Here is a 6180-nt window from a genome sequence, read left to right as displayed (position 1 = left end):
CAAGAACTTCAGCACCACCTTATAATCATTGGTTTTGGTGGCTATGGCTTCCACCCATTTAGACACATAATCAACAGCAACAAGTATGTAAGTATAACCAAAGGAAGATGGGAATGGTCCCATGAAATCAATACCCCACACATCGAAGAGCTCCACAACAAGTATGTTATTCAATGGCATTTCATTCCTGCGACTTATGTTCCCCATCCTTTGGCACCTATCACACTTAACACAAAAATTAAATGCATCTTTAAATAGAGTGGGCCAAAAGAAACCAGATTGCAGAATTTTAAGTGCTGTTTTCTTAGCTCCAAAGTGACCTCCACAGGCCAATTCGTGGCTATGCCTAAGTATGCTTTCTTGCTCTTCTTCTGGAACACATCTTCTGATGAGTTGATCCGGGCAATGCTTGAATAAGAAAGGTTCATCCCAGACATAATGTTTCACCATGGAAAAGAACTTCTTCTTGTCCTGAGAAGTTAGATCATTTCTAAGAACACCACAAGTAAGATAATTAACAAAATCAGCATACCATGGCTCTTTGACTTGGGCAGTATATAGTTGTTCATCAGGGAAAGTCTCATTCAAGGGTAGCATAGCTGCTCCTTTTTCTTCAACCACAATTCTGCTCAAATGATCAGCTACCACATTCTCACATCCCTTCTTATCTCGAATCTCCAAATCGAATTCTTGCAGCAAGAGAATCCATCTAATCAAGCGTGGTTTGGCATCCTTCTTAGTGAGCAAGTATCTAAGAGCTGCATGGTCAGAATAAACAATTACTTTAGAACCAACAAGGTAAGAACGAAATTTTTCTAAAGCAAAAACCACAGCAAGCAACTCCTTCTCTGTTGTGGAGTAGTTGATTTGAGCATCATTCAAGGTCCGGCTAGCATAATGAATCACATGGGGCAGCTTGTTCTTCTTTTGACCTAAAACTGCACCAATAGCAAAGTCAGAGGCATCACACATTATTTCAAATGGTAAAGACCAATCCGGAGCTATGATAATAGGGGCTGAAGTTAGCTCCCTCTTCAAGGTAGTAAAAGCTTCCATGCAAGCTTCATTAAACTCAAAAACAGCATCCTTAGCAAGGAGATTACACAATGGCCTTGTAATGCTTGAGAAATTTTTGATGAACCTTCTATAGAATCCAGCATGACCTAGAAAGCTTCTAATTCCTTTAACAGAGGTAGGGGGTGGAAGATTTGAGATGAGGTCGATCTTGGCTTTATCCACTTCGATTCCCTTGCTTGAAATCACATGGCCTAGCACAATGCCTTGTCTCACCATGAAGTGACACTTCTCCCAATTCAAAATCAGATTTGTTTCCTGGCATCTTTTAAGCACTAGAGACAAGTGGTGAAGACAATTATCAAAAGAGGAACCAAAAACTGAAAAATCATCCATAAATACCTCAATGAATCGTTCCACCATATCTGAAAAGATTGACATCATGCATCTTTGGAAAGTTGCTGGGGCATTGCACAAACCGAATGGCATCCTTCCATAAGCAAACGTACCAAATGGGCATGTGAATGTGGTTTTCTCTTGGTCTTCCGGGGCAATGGGAATTTGATTATAACCTGAAAAACCATCAAGAAAACAATAGTAAGCATGGCCAGATAAACGTTCAAGCATTTGATCAATAAAAGGCAAGGGGAAATGATCTTTTCTAGTGGATGTGTTCAACTTCCTGTAATCAATGCAAACTCTCCAACCAGTGACAGTTCGTGTAGGAACTAGCTCATTCTTCTCATTCTTCACAACGGTGATTCCGGACTTCTTTGGAACAACTTGCACAGGGCTCACCCACTTAGAATCTGAAATTGGGTAGATGATTCCTACATCGAGTAGCTTTAAAACTTCAGCTCTAACCACCTCTTTCATGTTGGGATTTAGCCTCCTTTGGGCATCACGAGATGGTTTGCTGTCTTCTTCCATTAAAATCCGGTGCATGCACATGCTTGGACTAATTCCTTTGATGTCTGCTATGGTCCACCCAATGGCTGTTTTATGCTCTTTTAGAACTTTAATTAAGCTCTCTTCTTCATGTGAGGAGAGACCTGCAGCAATTATAACAGGGAGAGTTTCGTTAGCACCCAAATATGTATATTTAAGATTATTGGGAAGAGGTTTAAGTTCTAGCTTTGGTGGGATGACAATGGATGGCTCCAATTTCGTGGATGATGGTCCAAGAGGCTCGATTGGTGGCCTAAAGGATGGTGGGTATGGCGGAAACACTTCTAAGGCAGCCACCACTTCTTGGAACTCCGGTTCACAAAGATCTTCCTCTTCTTGTGTTAAGACAGCTTCTAGAGCATCATTAGACTTTCTCTGCAAAATTTTGGAAGAAACCTCATGATCCACAACATCAATTGAAAAGCAAGAATCAAGAGAGATAGAAGGTTGAGATAGAGCATTAAGCATTTTAAATTCAACAGTTTCACCCAAAACAGTCATGGAGAGAGTGCTATCTTTCACTTTGATGATTGTGTCTGCAGTGGCCATGAATGGCCTGCCTAGGAGAATGGGATCAACACGATCTCCATTTGGATTGTCTTCCATGTCCATCACTACAAAATCAGCAGGGAGAATTAGTGTATTAACTTGAACTAGAATATCTTCTACAATACCTTTTGGATATTTTATAGAATGATCAGCTAGTTCAAGTCGCATTGAAGTCTTCTTCATCCCTTCTAAGCCAAGCTCTTGATAAACTGAATATGGCAAAACATTGATGCTTGCTCCCAAGTCCAACATGGCTCTTCCAACCTTCTTGCCTCCAATGTTAATGGGAATGTCAAAGCTGCCAGGATCATCTAGTTTTGGTGGAAGCTTCCTTTGCAATACAGCACTTACATTCTGGTCGAGCTTTACTCCTTCATTTGGAGCGAAATTGAGCTTGTGAGTTTTCAAGTCCTTGATGAATTTTCCATATGCAGGAATCTGTTCAATAAGATCAAGCAAAGGCAAATTGATATTAACTTTACTCAAAATATCATAAATCTCTTTAAAAGCCTTATCTTGCTTTGCTTTCTTAAGACGGCTTGGAAATGGAATCTGTGGAACATATGGAGCGGGTGGCACGTATCTATCTTCTTGAAGATGTGGTGGCACAAATTTGTCATCCCTTTTATGCAATTGGAATTGATCGGATTTCTGAGAATCTGATTTGGCCTTAGGAGCAGATTGAGAAGTTTTGAGTTGTTCTCCTTCCGTGGCCATGGTCTCCTCCTCTTCATTTTCTACAATCACAACATCATTTGAAAGATTAGAATCATCTTTATTATCAATGATCTTACCTGATCTGAGCACATGAATGGCCTTGGCTTCTGGGTTCTTTGGATTGATCTCAGTTTGGCTTGGCCATTTCCCAGGCACTCTTTGAGTTATTTCAGCAGCTATTTGGCCTAATTGGACTTCCAATTTGGAGATGGCAGCTTGTGTAGTTTGCTGAAAATTGGATTGGTTGATTGCCATCTGCTTCACTATATCTTCCAATGATGATGATGATTGTTGTGGCCTTTGGAATGAAGGGGGATTTGCTTGATTCTGGGTATTTCTCCATGAAAAGTTTGGATGATTCCTCCAACCTGGATTATAACTTTGAGAGTATGGATCATTTCTTGGACCTTGGTTGTAGGAATTTACCAACTTAGCTTGCTCTTGCACAAATTCTGGATATCCAGCCCCAAGTGGACAAGCTGTGGTAGCATGGTCATGAGATTCACAAATGCTACACACTTCCTTCGGAGGGCTTCTTGAGTTTAATGCAAGAAGAGCATCTAGCTTTTGTTCCAGTTTTGAAATCTGCACACTAGAAGCATCATTAGAACCACTAATAACACGTTTACCTCTTGTATCCGTATGTTGGGTCTCCATTGCTATCTCCTCAAAGAGTTCGTACGTTTCTTCTGGAGTTTTGGTTTTAAAAGAACCACCTGCAAAATTGGTGACTATATTATGACTAGAAGGGGTTAGTCCTTTATAAAACATACGCATTTGAAGCTTCAATGGAATCCCATGATGAGGACATTGGTTGAGCAACCCATTGAATTTCTCCCATGCTTCACAAAACGATTCATCATCTTGCTGTGCAAATAACAAGATCTTGTCCCTAAGCATGTCGGTCTTTTGCGTGGAGAAGTATTTTTCCAGGAACTTCTTTTGAATGGCAGACCATGTAGTGAGTGAACCAGGCTTTAAAGAATTCAACCAATACTTCGCCTTATCCTTTAAAGTGTATGGAAACACTCTCATTCGAAGTTGATCTTCTGTCACACCTGTCAAGGGAAAAGAACTCACAACATTAAAAATATCCTTTATATGAGTCAATGGATCTTCATTAGGTAAACCATAAAAGGAAGGCAGCATATTAAGATGAGAAGATTTAAGCTCATAATTTCGAGCTACAGTGGGCAGCAAAATGCTTGAAGGAGATGCTGGAATTGTTGGGATATCAAGTTCTCCCATAAACTCAATGGCAGCCATCATTTCTTCTTCTTCTTGGTCTGAACTTGCTTCCGAATTTGAAAGTGAAGAACCGGGAAGTTCAGTGTGGAGAGCAAGACTTGTAAATGTAGCAAGAGCTTGCTCTTTTGCAGTTGACAACTCCCTTTCTAGACGATTCTGAATTTCAGAGGTCACTCGTCTGGGTTGCAATGATGGTCCTGCGTTCAAAGATCTAGAACGTTGGAACGAAGACCTCACTTGTTCAAGTAATGGATTTTTAGACATAAACTACCTGAAACAGAAAATTAGATTAATTAGAAACACTAAAAAGAATAGGGTAACCTTGGGCACATAACCAGGGAAGAACTTTCGTTCAGTCCCCGGCAACGGCGCCAAAATTTGTTGTTAATATTATGTTAACTCGCAATTGTACGGGGCAATTAGTAGTATAGCAAGACAAGTACGAGGTCGTACCCACGAAGACTGAGAAGTTAAAACTAGTTATGTACTTAGATTACCAAATTCAAGAAAGTAGGAGGTTATGTCTAAAACAGAATTTAAAACAAGAGTGGTTGTGATTGTTGAACAAAAGAAGCAAAATGAAATTGCAAACAAAAACAAGTAAACAAATGTAACAAAGAGTGGTTTTAAGAGTTGGAAAACAGATTTTGAGACTAGGGCATTCGAATCACCATAACAATTCAATTCTGGGTTATAAAGATTCAAGTAACAAGTCTAATTCAGATTCAAAGATTGATTCTAGCTAAAGTATGATTAGGCCATGGTGTTTGGTCCTAACCTTGTGTTCCTAATTCCCTAATTTGATCATTTGTTGTCTAACCTAAAATTAAGCATTAGGAACCCATTAAGCATAGAAGAACATTTTAAACAACCAAGTATGTATCTAATCCCTGTTGTCGAATGTCCATACATACTCTTCCTATTCATAGTTCAATTCGAATTAAAGCATGGTGTATACTCTTAATTCAAACCAAGATAGTTAACAAACAAGTTCTAATGGTGATCAATCATTCAAACAAGCATGTTAACTTATAAGCATAATGAATAAGAACATGAATCATGAATCAAACTTGAAACTCCAAACTTATAAACCCAGAATATTCATGTTAGGTTACATCGAAGCCCTAGTTATGGATTTAGCTACTCATAATGGAAAAGAGACTTGAACAGAAATGAGAAAACATAATGAATACAATAAGAGTAGAAAAACCCTTTTTCTGAAGTTCTTGTGGTGTCCAAGGCTTCTCCAAGTGCTTCTCCACTTCTAATGCTTCTCCAAGAGCTTCCCCACTTCTAGAAAGATGTATGAAGGATATGGAGGTGATTTGGGATGAGTTTGAGTGAGTGGTGATGGCTAAGGAAGATGAAATTCGTAGGGAAATGGAAGAGAGGTTTGCTGGAGTTGTTTTGGTGATTGTTGGAGTGTTTGGGATTTTGAGAGTGTTTGAGGATGGTTGGAGTGAATTGTGGGGGTTGTGAATCTCAGGATTTGTTGTGTCTTGAATGTGGAATGGATGTGGTATTTATAGGGAGAGGGGAGTGACAAATCTAAATTCAATATGGCTAATGCATACAACACTTGCATTATAAAAGATGAATTGGTTGATGCACTTCACTAATGCATACAACACTTGCATTATAAAATCTGAATTGGTTGATGCACTTCACCAATAGATCCCACCAGCAGCCCTAGCTCATCTTCAT

The 6180-nt window shown here is 39.4% G+C and overlaps 1 non-coding gene across 1 annotated transcript; it reads left to right on the top strand.

Annotated features, from left to right (window-relative positions):
• The first annotated feature begins 4021 nt into the window (after window positions 1-4021).
• LOC148293802 (small nucleolar RNA R71) lies at window positions 4022-4128 on the top strand. Its single transcript, XR_015836847.1, has one exon. It is a non-coding gene; the product is annotated as a small nucleolar RNA R71 (small nucleolar RNA).
• Window positions 4129-6180: the final 2052 nt, after the last annotated feature.

This window comes from Prunus avium, chromosome 6 (genome assembly GCF_965620075.1).
Source record: "Prunus avium chromosome 6, drPruAviu1.hap1.1, whole genome shotgun sequence".
Classification (NCBI taxonomy): domain Eukaryota; kingdom Viridiplantae; phylum Streptophyta; class Magnoliopsida; order Rosales; family Rosaceae; genus Prunus; species Prunus avium.
Note: the sequence above shows the minus strand (reverse complement) of the source record. Positions and strands in the feature narration are given on the sequence as shown.